Source organism: Ochotona princeps, chromosome 16 (assembly GCF_030435755.1).
Source record: "Ochotona princeps isolate mOchPri1 chromosome 16, mOchPri1.hap1, whole genome shotgun sequence".
NCBI lineage: Eukaryota > Metazoa > Chordata > Mammalia > Lagomorpha > Ochotonidae > Ochotona > Ochotona princeps.
In genome coordinates this window covers 37,173,837-37,189,957 of record NC_080847.1, presented here as the reverse complement: position 1 = coordinate 37,189,957, position 16,121 = coordinate 37,173,837, and positions in this window count along the sequence as shown.

The following is a 16,121-nucleotide window of genomic DNA, read 5'->3' as shown; positions in this document are numbered from 1 at the left end:
GAAACCCGCCCGTGGAGCCTTCGTTTGTGTGGGATGCTCACCAAGCTGCCCTTCAGGACAATGCACTCAAACGGCATTAAGCATAGTGTGTGAACACGTAGTTTGCTTGAGAGCTGCCTGTCAGCCTGATGGTGTGTGAAGTCAGTGAGCCAAATGGAGTTGTTCTCCCACAAGAACCACTCGGCTGATGCTTCTTCAATATGCAATTCAGCAACATGCAGTGTTGCTTGATGGAATTAGCTCTTACAGCAACATCTGCGTCTAGAGCCTTTGTATTTAGGGCTAGCTGAAAAGGGCTTTGGCGCTGAAGTGGTTTCTGAATGTGGAGTTGGTGGCATGTGAAACCCGCCTGTGGAGCCTTCGTTTGTGTGGGATGCTCAGCAACCTGCGCTTCAGGACAATGCACTCAAACGGCATTAAGCATAGTGTGTGAACACGTAGTTTGCTTGAGAGCTGCCTGTCAGCCTGATGGTGTGTGAAGTCAGTGAGCCAAATGGAGTTGTTCTCCCACAAGAACCACTCGGCTGATGCTTCTTCAATATGCAATTCAGCAACATGCAGTGTTGCTTGATGGAATTAGCTCTTACAGCAACATCTGCGTCTAGAGCCTTTGTATTTAGGGCTAGCTGAAAAGGGCTTTGCTGCTGAAGTGGTTTCTGAATGTGGAGTTGGTGGCATGTGAAACCCGCCCGTGGAGCCTTCGTTTGTGTGGGTTGCTCAGCAACCTGCCCTTCAGGACAATGCACTCAAACGGCATTAAGCATAGTGTGTGAACACGTAGTTTGCTTGAGAGCTGCCTGTCAGCCTGATGGTGTGTGAAGTCAGTGAGCCAAATGGAGTTGTTCTCCCACAAGAACCACTCGGCTGATGCTTCTTCAATATGCAATTCAGCAACATGCAGTGTTGCTTGATGGAATTAGCTCTTACAGCAACATCTGCGTCTAGAGCCTTTGTATATAGGGCTAGCTGAAAAGGGCTTTGGTGCTGAAGTGGTTTCTGAATGTGGAGTTGGTGGCATGTGAAACCCGCCTGTGGAGCCTTCGTTTGTGTGGGATGCTCAGCAACCTGCGCTTCAGGACAATGCACTGAAATGGCATTAAGCATAGTGTGTGAACACGTAGTTTGCTTGAGAGCTGCCTGTCAGCCTGATGGTGTGTGAAGTCAGTGAGCCAAATGGAGTTGTTCTCCCACAAGAACCACTCGGCTGATGCTTCTTCAATATGCAATTCAGCAACATGCAGTGTTGCTTGATGGAATTAGCTCTTACAGCAACATCTGCGTCTAGAGCCTTTGTATTTAGGGCTAGCTGAAAAGGGCTTTGCCGCTCAAGTGGTTTCTGAATGTGGAGTTGGTGGCATGTGAAACCCGCCTGTGGAGCCTTCGTTTGTGTGGGATGCTCAGCAACCTGCCCTTCAGGACAATGCACTCAAACGGCATTAAGCATAGTGTGTGAACACGTAGTTTGCTTGAGAGCTGCCTGTCAGCCTGATGGTGTGTGAAGTCAGTGAGCCAAATGGAGTTGTTCTCCCACAAGAACCACTCGGCTGATGCTTCTTCAATATGCAATTCAGCAACATGCAGTGTTGCTTGATGGAATTAGCTCTTACAGCAACATCTGCGTCTAGAGCCGTTGTATATAGGGCTAGCTGAAAAGGGCTTTGGCGCTGAAGTGGTTTCTGAATGTGGAGTTGGTGGCATGTGAAACCCGCCTGTGGAGCCTTCGTTTGTGTGGGATGCTCACCAAGCTGCCCTTCAGGACAATGCACTCAAACGGCATTAAGCATAGTGTGTGAACACGTAGTTTGCTCGAGAGCTGCCTGTCAGCCTGATGGTGTGTGAAGTCAGTGAGCCAAATGGAGTTGTTCTCCCACAAGAACCACTCGGCTGATGCTTCTTCAATATCCAATTCAGCAACATGCAGCGTTGCTTGATGGAATTAGCTGTTACAGCAACATCTGCGTCTAGAGCCTTTGTATTTAGGGCTAGCTGAAAAGGGCTTTGGCGCTCAAGTGGTTTCTGAATGTGGAGTTGGTGGCATGTGAAACCCGCCTGTGGAGCCTTCGTTTGTGTGGGATGCTCAGCAACCTGCGCTTCAGGACAATGCACTCAAACGGCATTAAGCATAGTGTGTGAACACGTAGTTTGCTTGAGAGCTGCCTGTCAGCCTGATGGTGTGTGAAGTCAGTGAGCCAAATGGAGTTGTTCTCCCACAAGAACCACTCGGCTGATGCTTCTTCAATATGCAATTCAGCAACATGCAGTGTTGCTTGATGGAATTAGCTCTTACAGCAACATCTGCGTCTAGAGCCTTTGTATTTAGGGCTAGCTGAAAAGGGCTTTGGCGCTCAAGTGGTTTCTGAATGTGGAGTTGGTGGCATGTGAAACCCGCCTGTGAGGCCTTCGTTTGTGTGGGATGCTCACCAACCAGCCCTTCAGTTCAATGCACTCAAACGGCATTAAGCTTAGTGTGTGAACACATAGTTTGCTTGAGAGCTGCCTGTCAGCCTGATGGTGTGTGAAGTCAGTGAGCCAAATGGAGTTGTTCTCCCACAAGAACCACTCGGCTGATGCTTCTTCAATATGCAATTCAGCAACATGTAGTGTTGCTTGATGGAATTAGCTCTTACAGCAACATCTGCGTCTAGAGCCTTTGTATTTAGGGCTAGCTGAAAAGGGCTTTGGCGCTGAAGTGGTTTCTGAATGTGGAGTGGGTGGCATGTGAAACCCGCCCGTGGAGCCTTCGTTTGTGTGGGATGCTCACCAAGGTGCCCTTCAGGACAATGCACTCAAACGGCATTAAGCATAGTGTGTGAACACGTAGTTTGCTTGAGAACTGCCTGTCAGCCTGATGGTGTGTGAAGTCAGTGAGCCAAATGCAGTTGTTCTCCCACAAGAACCACTCGGCTGATGCTTCTTCAATATGCAATTCAGCAACATGCAGTGTTGCTTGATGGAATTAGCTCTTACAGCAACATCTGCGTCTAGAGCCTTTGTATATAGGGCTAGCTGAAAAGGGCTTTGCTGCTCAAGTGGTTTCTGAATGTGGAGTTGGTGGCATGTGAAACCCGCCCGTGGAGCCTTCGTTTGTGTGGGATGCTCACCAACCTGCCCTTCAGGACAATGCACTCAAATGGCATTAAGCATAGTGTGTGAACACGTAGTTTGCTTGAGAGCTGCCTGTCAGCCTGATGGTGTGTGAAGTCAGTGAGCCAAATGGAGTTGTTCTCCCACAAGAACCACTCGGCTGATGCTTCTTCAATATGCAACTCAGCAACATGCAGTGTTGCTTGATGGAATTAGCTCTTACAGCAACATCTGCGTCTAGAGCCTTTGTATTTAGGGCTAGCTGAAAAGGGCTTTGGCGCTGAAGTGGTTTGTGAATGTGGAGTTGGTGGCATGTGAAACCCGCCTGTGGAGCCTTCGTTTGTGTGGGATGCTCACCAAGCTGCCCTTCAGGACAATGCACTCAAACGGCATTAAGCATAGTGTGTGAACACGTAGTTTGCTTGAGAGCTGCCTGTCAGCCTGATGGTGTGTGAAGTCAGTGAGCCAAATGGAGTTGTTCTCCCACAAGAACCACTCGGCTGATGCTTCTTCAATATGCCAATCAGCAACATGCAGCGTTGCTTGATGAAATTAGCTCTTACAGCAACATCTGCGTCTAGAGCCTTTGTATTTAGGGCTAGCTGAAAAGGGCTTTGGCGCTGAAGTGGTTTCTGAATGTGGAGTGGGTGGCATGTGAAACCCGCCCGTGGAGCCTTCGTTTGTGTGGGATGCTCACCAAGCTGCCCTTCAGGACAATGCACTCAAACGGCATTAAGCATAGTGTGTGAACACGTAGTTTGCTTGAGAACTGCCTGTCAGCCTGATGGTGTGTGAAGTCAGTGAGCCAAATGGAGTTGTTCTCCCACAAGAACCACTCGGCTGATGCTTCTTCAATATGCAATTCAGCAACATGCAGTGTTGCTTGATGGAATTAGCTCTTACAGCAACATCTGCGTCTAGAGCCTTTGTATATAGGGCTAGCTGAATACGGCTTTGGCGCTGAAGTGGTTTCTGAATGTGGAGTTGGTGGCATGTGAAACCCGCCTGTGGAGCCTTCGTTTGTGTGGGATGCTCACCAACCTGCGCTTCAGGACAATGCACTCAAACGGCATTAAGCATAGTGTGTGAACACGTAGTTTGCTTGAGAGCTGCCTGTCAGCCTGATGGTGTGTGAAGTCAGTGAGCCAAATGGAGTTGTTCTCCCACAAGAACCACTCGGCTGATGCTTCTTCAATATGCAATTCAGCAACAGCAGCGTTGCTTGATGGAATTAGCTCTTACAGCAACATCTGCGTCTAGAGCCTTTGTATTTAATGCTAGCTGAAAAGGGCTTTGCCGCTGAAGTGGTTTCTGAATGTGGAGTGGGTGGCATGTGAAACCCGCCCGTGGAGACTTCGTCTGTGTGGGATGCTCACCAAGCTGCCCTTCAGGACAATGCACTCAAACGGCATTAAGCATAGTGTGTGAACACGTAGTTTGCTTGAGAGCTGCCAGTCAGCCTGATGGTGTGTGAAGTCAGTGAGCCAAATGGAGTTGTTCTCCCACAAGAACCACTCGGCTGATGCTTCTTCAATATGCAATTCAGCAACATGCAGTGTTGCTTGATGGAATTAGCTCTTACAGCAACATCTGCGTCTAGAGCCTTTGTATTTAGGGCTAGCTGAAAAGGGCTTTGCTGCTGAAGTGGTTTCTGAATGTGGAGTTGGTGGCATGTGAAACCCGCCTGTGGAGCCTTCGTCTGTGTGGGATGCTCAGCAACCTGCGCTTCAGGACAATGCACTCAAACGGCATTAAGCATAGTGTGTGAACACGTAGTTTGCTTGAGAGCTGCCTGTCAGCCTGATGGTGTGTGAAGTCAGTGAGCCAAATGGAGTTGTTCTCCCACAAGAACCACTCGGCTGATGCTTCTTCAATATGCAATTCAGCAACATGCAGTGTTGCTTGATGGAATTAGCTCTTACAGCAACATCTGCGTCTAGAGCCTTTGTATTTAGGGCTAGCTGAAAAGGGCTTTGCCGCTCAAGTGGTTTGTGAATGTGGAGTTGGTGGCATGTGAAACCCGCCTGTGGAGCCTTCGTTTGTGTGGGATGCTCACCAACCTGCCCTTCAGGACAATGCACTCAAACGGCATTAAGCATAGTGTGTGAACACATAGTTTGCTTGAGAGCTGCCTGTCAGCCTGATGGTGTGTGAAGTCAGTGAGCCAAATGGAGTTGTTCTCCCACAAGAAACTCTCGGCTGATGCTTCTTCAATATGCAATTCAGCAACATGCAGTGTTGCTTGATGGAATTAGCTCTTACAGCAACATCTGCGTCTAGAGCCTTTGTATTTAGGGCTAGCTGAAAAGGGCTTTGGCGCTGAAGTGGTTTCTGAATGTGGAGTTGGTGGCATGTGAAACTCCCCTGTGGAGCCTTCGTTTGTGTGGGATGCTCACCATCCTGCCCTTCAGGACAATGCACTCAAATGGTAATAAGCATAGTGTGTGAACACGTAGTTTGCTTGAAAGCTGCCTGTCAGCCTGATGGTGTGTGAAGTCAGTGAGCCAAATGGAGTTGTTCTCCCACAAGAACCACTCGACTGATGCTTCTTCAATATGCAATTCAGCAACATGCAGTGTTGCTTGATGGGATTAGCTCTTACAGCAACATCTGCGTCTAGAGCCTTTGTATTTAATGCTAGCTGGAAACGGCTTTGGCGCTCAAGTGGTTTCTGAATGTGGAGTTGGTGGCATGTGAAACCCGCCTGTGGAGCCTTCGTTTGTGTGGGATGCTCACCAAGCTGCCCTTCAGGACAATGCACTCAAACGGCATTAAGCATAGTATGTGAACACGTAGTTTGCTTGAGAGCTGCCTGTCAGCCTGATGGTGTGTGAAGTCAGTGAGCCAAATGGAGTTGTTCTCCCACAAGAAACACTCGGCTGATGCTTCTTCAATATGCAATTCAGCAACATGCAGTGTTGCTTGATGGAATTAGCTCTTACAGCAACATCTGTGTCTAGAGCCTTTGTATTTAGGGCTAGCTGAAAACGGCTTTGGCGCTCAAGTGGTTTCTGAATGTGGAGTTGGTGGCATGTGAAACCCGCCTGTGGAGCCTTCGTTTGTGTGGGATGCTCACCAAGCTGGCCTTCAGGACAATGCACTCAAACGGCATTAAGCATAGTGTGTGAACACGTAGTTTGCTTGAGAGCTGCCTGTCAGCCTGATGGTGTGTGAAGTCAGTGAGCCAAATGGAGTTGTTCTCCCACAAGAACCACTCGGCTGATGCTTCTTCAATATGCAATTCAGCAACAGCAGCGTTGCTTGATGGAATTAGCTCTTACAGCAACATCTGCGTCTAGAGCCGTTGTATTTAATGCTAGCTGGAAAGGGCTTTGGCACTGAAGTGGTTTCTGAATGTGGAGTTGGTGGCATGTGAAACCCGCCCGTGAAGACTTCATTTGTGTGGGATGCTCACCAAGCTGGCCTTCAGGACAATGCACTCAAACGGCATTAAGCATAGTGTGTGAACACGTAGTTTGCTTGAGAACTGCCTGTCAGCCTGATGGTGTGTGAAGTCAGTGAGCCAAATGGAGTTGTTCTCCCACAAGAACCACTCGGCTGATGCTAATTCAATATGCAATTCAGCAACATGCAGTGTTGCTTGATGGAATTAGCTCTTACAGCAACATCTGTGTCTAGAGCCTTTGTATTTAGGGCTAGCTGAAAAGGGCTTTGGCGCTGACGTGGTTTCTGAATGTGGAGTTGGTGGCATGTGAAACCCGCCTGTGGAGCCTTCGTTTGTGTGGGATGCTCACCAAGCTGCCCTTCAGGACAATGCACTCAAACGGCATTAAGCATAGTGTGTGAACACGTAGTTTGCTTGAGAGCTGCCTGTCAGCCTGATGGTGTGTGAAGTCAGTGAGCCAAATGGAGTTGTTCTCCCACAAGAACCACTCGGCTGATGCTTCTTCAATATCCAATTCAGCAACAGCAGCGTTGCTTGATGGAATTAGCTCTTACAGCAACATCTGCGTCTAGAGCCTTTGTATTTAATGCTAGCTGAAAAGGGCTTTGGCGCTGAAGTGGTTTCTGAATGTGGAGTTGGTGGCATGTGAAACCCGCCCGTGGAGACTTCGTTTGTGTGGGATGCTCACCAAGCTGGCCTTCAGGACAATGCACTCAAACGGCATTAAGCATAGTGTGTGAACACGTAGTTTGCTTGAGAACTGCCTGTCAGCCTGATGGTGTGTGAAGTCAGTGAGCCAAATGGAGTTGTTCTCCCACAAGAACCACTCGGCTGATGCTTCTTCAATATGCAATTCAGCAACATGCAGTGTTGCTTGATGGAATTAGCTCTTACAGCAACATCTGTGTCTAGAGCCTTTGTATTTAGGGCTAGCTGAAAAGGGCTTTGGCGCTGAAGTGGTTTCTGAATGTGGAGTTGGTGGCATGTGAAACCCGCCTGTGGAGCCTTCGTTTGTGTGGGATGCTCACCAAGCTTCCCTTCAGGACAATGCACTCAAATGGCAATAAGCATAGTGTGTGAACACGTAGTTTGCTTGAGAGCTGCCTGTCAGCCTGATGGTGTGTGAAGTCAGTGAGCCAAATGGAGTTGTTCTCCCACAAGAACCACTCGACTGATGCTTCTTCAATATGGAATTCAGCAACATGCAGTGTTGCTTGATGGGATTAGCTCTTACAGCAACATCTGCGTCTAGAGCCTTTGTATTTAATGCTAGCTGAAAAGGGCTTTGGCGCTGAAGTGGTTTCTGAATGTGGAGTGGGTGGCATGTGAAACCCGCCCGTGGAGCCTTCGTTTGTGTGGGATGCTCACCAAGCTGCCCTTCAGGACAATGCACTCAAACGGCATTAAGCATAGTGTGTGAACACGTAGTTTGCTTGAGAACTGCCTGTCAGCCTGATGGTGTGTGAAGTCAGTGAGCCAAATGGAGTTGTTCTCCCACAAGAACCACTCGGCTGATGCTTCTTCAATATGCAATTCAGCAACATGCAGTGTTGCTTGATGGAATTAGCTCTTACAGCAACATCTGCGTCTAGAGCCTTTGTATATAGGGCTAGCTGAATACGGCTTTGGCGCTGAAGTGGTTTCTGAATGTGGAGTTGGTGGCATGTGAAACCCGCCTGTGGAGCCTTCGTTTGTGTGGGATGCTCACCAACCTGCGCTTCAGGACAATGCACTCAAACGGCATTAAGCATAGTGTGTGAACACGTAGTTTGCTTGAGAGCTGCCTGTCAGCCTGATGGTGTGTGAAGTCAGTGAGCCAAATGGAGTTGTTCTCCCACAAGAACCACTCGGCTGATGCTTCTTCAATATGCAATTCAGCAACAGCAGCGTTGCTTGATGGAATTAGCTCTTACAGCAACATCTGCGTCTAGAGCCTTTGTATTTAATGCTAGCTGAAAAGGGCTTTGCCGCTGAAGTGGTTTCTGAATGTGGAGTGGGTGGCATGTGAAACCCGCCCGTGGAGACTTCGTCTGTGTGGGATGCTCACCAAGCTGCCCTTCAGGACAATGCACTCAAACGGCATTAAGCATAGTGTGTGAACACGTAGTTTGCTTGAGAGCTGCCTGTCAGCCTGATGGTGTGTGAAGTCAGTGAGCCAAATGGAGTTGTTCTCCCACAAGAACCACTCGGCTGATGCTTCTTCAATATGCAATTCAGCAACATGCAGTGTTGCTTGATGGAATTAGCTCTTACAGCAACATCTGCGTCTAGAGCCTTTGCATTTAGGGCTAGCTGAAAAGGGCTTTGGCGCTCAAGTGGTTTCTGAATGTGGAGTTGGTGGCATGTGAAACCCGCCTGTGGAGCCTTCGTTTGTGTGGGATGCTCACCAACCTGCCCTTCAGGACAATGCACTCAAACGGCATTAAGCATAGTGTGTGAACACATAGTTTCCTTGAGAGCTGCCTGTCAGCCTGATGGTGTGTGAAGTCAGTGAGCCAAATGGAGTTGTTCTCCCACAAGAACCACTCGGCTGATGCTTCTTCAATATGCAATTCAGCAACATGCAGTGTTGCTTGATGGAATTAGCTCTTACAGCAACATCTGCGTCTAGAGCCTTTGTATTTAGGGCTAGCTGAAAAGGGCTTTGCCGCTCAAGTGGTTTCTGAATGTGGAGTTGGTGGCATGTGAAACCCGCCTGTGGAGCCTTCGTTTGTGTGGGATGCTCACCAAGCTGGCCTTCAGGACAATGCACTCAAACGGCATTAAGCATAGTGTGTGAACACGTAGTTTGCTTGAGAGCTGCCTGTCAGCCTGATGGTGTGTGAAGTCAGTGAGCCAAATGGAGTTGTTCTCCCACAAGAAACTCTCGGCTGATGCTTCTTCAATATGCAATTCAGCAACATGCAGTGTTGCTTGATGGAATTAGCTCTTACAGCAACATCTGCGTCTAGAGCCTTTGTATTTAGGGCTAGCTGAAAAGGGCTTTGGCGCTGAAGTGGTTTCTGAATGTGGAGTTGGTGGCATGTGAAACTCCCCTGTGGAGCCTTCGTTTGTGTGGGTTGCTCACCATCCTGCCCTTCAGGACAATGCACTCAAATGGTAATAAGCATAGTGTGTGAACACGTAGTTTGCTTGAAAGCTGCCTGTCAGCCTGATGGTGTGTGAAGTCAGTGAGCCAAATGGAGTTGTTCTCCCACAAGAACCACTCGACTGATGCTTCTTCAATATGCAATTCAGCAACATGCAGTGTTGCTTGATGGGATTAGCTCTTACAGCAACATCTGCGTCTAGAGCCTTTGTATTTAATGCTAGCTGAAAACGGCTTTGGCGCTGAAGTGGTTTCTGAATGTGGAGTTGGTGGCATGTGAAACCCGCCTGTGGAGCCTTCGTTTGTGTGGGATGCTCACCAAGCTGCCCTTCAGGACAATGCACTCAAACGGCATTAAGCATAGTGTGTGAACACGTAGTTTGCTTGAGAGCTGCCTATCAGCCTGATGGTGTGTGAAGTCAGTGAGCCAAATGGAGTTGTTCTCCCACAAGAAACACTCGGCTGATGCTTCTTCAATATGCAATTCAGCAACATGCAGTGTTGCTTGATGGAATTAGCTCTTACAGCAACATCTGTGTCTAGAGCCTTTGTATTTAGGGCTAGCTGAAAACGGCTTTGGCGCTCAAGTGGTTTCTGAATGTGGAGTTGGTGGCATGTGAAACCCGCCTGTGGAGCCTTCGTTTGTGTGGGATGCTCACCAAGCTGGCCTTCAGGACAATGCACTCAAACGGCATTAAGCATAGTGTGTGAACACGTAGTTTGCTTGAGAGCTGCCTGTCAGCCTGATGGTGTGTGAAGTCAGTGAGCCAAATGGAGTTGTTCTCCCACAAGAACCACTCGGCTGATGCTTCTTCAATATGCAATTCAGCAACAGCAGCGTTGCTTGATGGAATTAGCTCTTACAGCAACATCTGCGTCTAGAGCCGTTGTATTTAATGCTAGCTGGAAAGGGCTTTGGCACTGAAGTGGTTTCTGAATGTGGAGTTGGTGGCATGTGAAACCCGCCCGTGAAGACTTCATTTGTGTGGGATGCTCACCAAGCTGGCCTTCAGGACAATGCACTCAAACGGCATTAAGCATAGTGTGTGAACACGTAGTTTGCTTGTGAACTGCCTGTCAGCCTGATGGTGTGTGAAGTCAGTGAGCCAAATGGAGTTGTTCTCCCACAAGAACCACTCGGCTGATGCTTCTTCAATATGCAATTCAGCAACATGCAGTGTTGCTTGATGGAATTAGCTCTTACAGCAACATCTGTGTCTAGAGCCTTTGTATTTAGGGCTAGCTGAAAAGGGCTTTGGCGCTGACGTGGTTTCTGAATGTGGAGTTGGTGGCATGTGAAACCCGCCTGTGGAGCCTTCGTTTGTGTGGGATGCTCACCAACCAGCCCTTCAGGACAATGCACTCAAACGGCATTAAGCATAGTGTGTGAACACGTAGTTTGCTTGAGAGCTGCCTGTCAGCCTGATGGTGTGTGAAGTCAGTGAGCCAAATGGAGTTGTTCTCCCACAAGAACCACTCGGCTGATGCTTCTTCAATATGCAATTCAGCAACAGCAGCGTTGCTTGATGGAATTAGCTCTTACAGCAACATCTGCGTCTAGAGCCTTTGTATTTAATGCTAGCTGAAAAGGGCTTTGGCGCTCAAGTGGTTTCTGAATGTGGAGTTGGTGGCATGTGAAACCCGCCTGTGGAGCCTTCGTTTGTGTGGGATGCTCACCAACCTGCCCTTCAGGACAATGCACTCAAACGGCATTAAGCATAGTGTGTGAACACGTAGTTTGCTTGAGAACTGCCTGTCAGCCTGATGGTGTGTGAAGTCAGTGAGCCAAATGGAGTTGTTCTCCCACAAGAACCACTCGGCTGATGCTTCTTCAATATGCAATTCAGCAACATGCAGTGTTGCTTGATGGAATTAGCTCTTACAGCAACATCTGTGTCTAGAGCCTTTGTATTTAGGGCTAGCTGAAAAGGGCTTTGGCGCTGAAGTGGTTTCTGAATGTGGAGTTGGTGGCATGTGAAACCCGCCTGTGGAGCCTTCGTTTGTGTGGGATGCTCACCAAGCTTCCCTTCAGGACAATGCACTCAAATGGCAATAAGCATAGTGTGTGAACACGTAGTTTGCTTGAGAGCTGCCTGTCAGCCTGATGGTGTGTGAAGTCAGTGAGCCAAATGGAGTTGTTCTCCCACAAGAACCACTCGACTGATGCTTCTTCAATATGCAATTCAGCAACATGCAGTGTTGCTTGATGGGATTAGCTCTTACAGCAACATCTGCGTCTAGAGCCTTTGTATTTAATGCTAGCTGAAAAGGGCTTTGGCGCTGAAGTGGTTTCTGAATGTGGAGTTGGTGGCATGTGAAACCCAACTGTGGAGCCTTCGTTTGTGTGGGATGCTCACCAAGCTGCCCTTCAGGACAATGCACTCAAACGGCATTAAGCATAGTGTGTGAACACGTAGTTTGCTTGAGAGCTGCCTGTCAGCCTGATGGTGTGTGAAGTCAGTGAGCCAAATGGAGTTGTTCTCCCACAAGAACCACTCGGCTGATGCTTCTTCAATATGCAATTCAGCAACATGCAGTGTTGCTTGATGGAATTAGCTCTTACAGCAACATCTGTGTCTAGAGCCTTTGTATTTAGGGCTAGCTGAAAAGGGCTTTGGCGCTCAAGTGGTTTCTGAATGTGGAGTTGGTGGCATGTGAAACCCGCCCGTGGAGCCTTCGTTTGTGTGGGATGCTCACCAACCAGCCCTTCAGGACAATGCACTCAAACGGCATTAAGCATAGTGTGTGAACACGTAGTTTGCTTGAGAACTGCCTGTCAGCCTGATGGTGTGTGAAGTCAGTGAGCCAAATGGAGTTGTTCTCCCACAAGAACCACTCGGCTGATGCTTCTTCAATATGCAATTCAGCAACATGCAGTGTTGCTTGATGGAATTAGCTCTTACAGCAATATCTGTGTCTAGAGCCTTTGTATTTAGGGCTAGCTGAAAAGGGCTTTGGCGCTGAAGTGGTTTCTGAATGTGGAGTTGGTGGCATGTGAAACCCGCCTGTGGAGCCTTCGTTTGTGTGGGATGCTCACCAACCAGCCCTTCAGGACAATGCACTCAAATGGCATTAAGCATAGTGTGTGAACACGTAGTTTGCTTGAGAGCTGCCTGTCAGCCTGATGGTGTGTGAAGTCAGTGAGCCAAATGGAGTTGTTCTCCCACAAGAAACACTCGGCTGATGCTTCTTCAATATGCAATTCAGCAACAGCAGCGTTACTTGATGGAATTAGCTCTTACAGCAACATCTGCGTCTAGAGCCTTTGTATTCAGGGCTAGCTGAAAACGGCTTTGGCGCTGAAGTGGTTTCTGAATGTGGAGTGGGTGGCATGTGAAACCCGCCTGTGGAGCCTTCGTTTGTGTGGGATGCTCACCAAGCTGCCCTTCAGGACAATGCACTCAAACGGCATTAAGCATAGTGTGTGAACACGTAGTTTGCTTGAGAGCTGCCTGTCAGCCTGATGGTGTGTGAAGTCAGTGAGCCAAATGGAGTTGTTCTCCCACAAGAACCACTCGGCTGATGCTTCTTCAATATGCAATTCAGCAACAGCAGCGTTACTTGATGGAATTAGCTCTTACAGCAACATCTGCGTCTAGAGCCTTTGTATTTAGGGCTAGCTGAAAAGGGCTTTGGCGCTGAAGTGGTTTCTGAATGTGGAGTTGGTGGCATGTGAAACCCGCCTGTGGAGCCTTCGTTTGTGTGGGATGCTCACCAACCTGCCCTTCAGGACTATGCACTCAAACGGCATTAAGTATAGTGTGTGAACACGTAGTTTGCTTGAGAGCTGCCTGTCAGCCTGATGGTGTGTGAAGTCAGTGAGCCAAATGGAGTTGTTCTCCCACAATAACCATTCGGCTGATGCTTCTTCAATATGCAATTCAGCAACATGCAGTGTTGCTTGATGGAATTAGCTCTTACAGCAACATCTGCGTCTAGAGCCTTTGTATTTAGGGCTAGCTGAAAAGGGCTTTGGCGCTGAAGTGGTTTCTGAATGTGGAGTTGGTGGCATGTGAAACCCGCCTGTGGAGCCTTCGTTTGTGTGGGATGCTCACCAAGCTGCCCTTCAGGATTATGCACTCAAACGGCATTAAGCATAGTGTGTGAACACGTAGTTTGCTTGAGAGCTGCCTGTCAGCCTGATGGTGTGTGAAGTCAGTGAGCCAAACGGAGTTGTTCTCCCACAAGAACCACTCGGCTGATGCTTCTTCAATATGCAATTCAGCAACATGCAGTGTTGCTTGATGGAATTAGCTCTTACAGCAACATCTGCGTCTAGAGCCTTTGTATTTAGGGCTAGCTGAAAAGGGCTTTGGCGCTGAAGTGGTTTCTGAATGTGGAGTTGGTGGCATGTGAAACCCGCCTGTGGAGCCTTCGTTTGTGTGGGATGCTCACCAAGCTGCCCTTCAGGACAATGCACTCAAACGGCATTAAGCATAGTGTGTGAACACGTAGTTTGCTCGAGAGCTGCCTGTCAGCCTGATGGTGTGTGAAGTCAGTGAGCCAAATGGAGTTGTTTTCCTACAAGAAACACTCAGCTGATGCTTCTTCAATATGCAATTCAGCAACATGCAGTGTTGCTTGATGGAATTAGCTCTTACAGCAACATCTGTGTCTAGAGCCTTTGTATTTAGGGCTAGCTGAAAAGGGTTTTGGCGCTGAAGTGGTTTCTGAATGTGGAGTTGGTGGCATGTGAAACCCGCCTGTGGAGCCTTCGTTTGTGTGGGATGCTCACCAAGCTGCCCTTCAGGACAATGCACTCAAACGGCATTAAGCATAGTGTGTGAACACGTAGTTTGCTTGAGAGCTGCCTGTCAGCCTGATGGTGTGTGAAGTCAGTGAGCCAAATGGAGTTGTTCTCCCACAAGAACCACTCGGCTGATGCTTCTTCAATATGCAATTCAGCAACATGCAGTGTTGCTTGATGGAATTAGCTCTTACAGCAACATCTGCGTCTAGAGCCGTTGTATATAGGGCTAGCTGAAAAGGGCTTTGGCGCTGAAGTGGTTTCTGAATGTGGAGTTGGTGGCATGTGAAACCCGCCTGTGGAGCCTTCGTTTGTGTGGGATGCTCACCAAGCTGCCCTTCAGGACAATGCACTCAAACGGCATTAAGCATAGTGTGTGAACACGTAGTTTGCTTGAGAGCTGCCTGTCAGCCTGATGGTGTGTGAAGTCAGTGAGCCAAATGGAGTTGTTCTCCCACAAGAACCATTCGGCTGATTCTTCTTCAATATGCAATTCAGCAACATGCAGTGTTTCTTGATGGAATTAGCTCTTACAGCAACATCTGCGTCTAGAGCCTTTGTATTTAGGGCTAGCTGAAAAGGGCTTTGGCGCTGAAGTGGTTTCTGAATGTGGAGTTGGTGGCATGTGAAACCCGCCTGTGGAGCCTTCGTTTGTGTGGGATGCTCACCAACCTGCCCTTCAGGACAATGCACTCAAACGGCATTAAGCATAGTGTGTGAACACGTAGTTTGCTTGAGAGCTGCCTGTCAGCCTGATGGTGTGTGAAGTCAGTGAGCCAAATGGAGTTGTTCTCCTACAAGAACCACTCGGCTGATGCTACTTCAATATGCAATTCAGCAACATGCAGTGTTGCTTGATGGAATTAGCTCTTACAGCAACATCTGCGTCTAGAGCCTTTGTATATAGGGCTAACTGAAAAGGGCTTTGGCGCTGAAGTGGTTTCTGAATGTGGAGTGGGTGGCATGTGAAATCCGCCTGTGGAGCCTTCGTTTGTGTGGGATGCTCACCAAGCTGCCCTTCAGGACAATGCACTCAAACGGCATTAAGCATAGTGTGTGAACACGTAGTTTGCTTGAGAGCTGCCTGTCAGCCTGATGGTGTGTGAAGTCAGTGAGCCAAATGGAGTTGTTCTCCCACAAGAACCACTCGGCTGATGCTTCTTCAATATGCAATTCAGCAACATGCAGTGTTGCTTGATGGAATTAGCTCTTACAGCAACATCTGCGTCTAGAGCCTTTGTATATAGGGCTAGCTGAAAAGGGCTTTGGCGCTGAAGTGGTTTCTGAATGTGGAGTTGGTGGCATGTGAAACCCGCCTGTGGAGCCTTCGTTTGTGTGGGATGCTCACCAACCTGCCCTTCAGGACAATGCACTCAAACGGCATTAAGCATAGTGTGTGAACACGTAGTTTGCTTGAGAGCTGCCTGTCAGCCTGATGGTGTGTGAAGTCAGTGAGCCAAATGGAGTTGTTCTCCCACAAGAACCATTCGGCTGATTCTTCTTCAATATGCAATTCAGCAACATGCAGTGTTGCTTGATGGAATTAGCTCTTACAGCAACATCTGCGTCTAGAGCCTTTGTATTTAGGGCTAGCTGAAAAGGGCTTTGGCGCTGAAGTGGTTTGTGAATGTGGAGTTGGTGGCATGTGAAACCCGCCTGTGGAGCCTTCGTTTGTGTGGGATGCTCACCAACCAGCCCTTCAGGACAATGCACTCAAACGGCATTAAGCATAGTGTGTGAACACGTAGTTTGCTTGAGAGCTGCCTGTCAGCCTGATGGTGTGTGAAGTCAGTGAG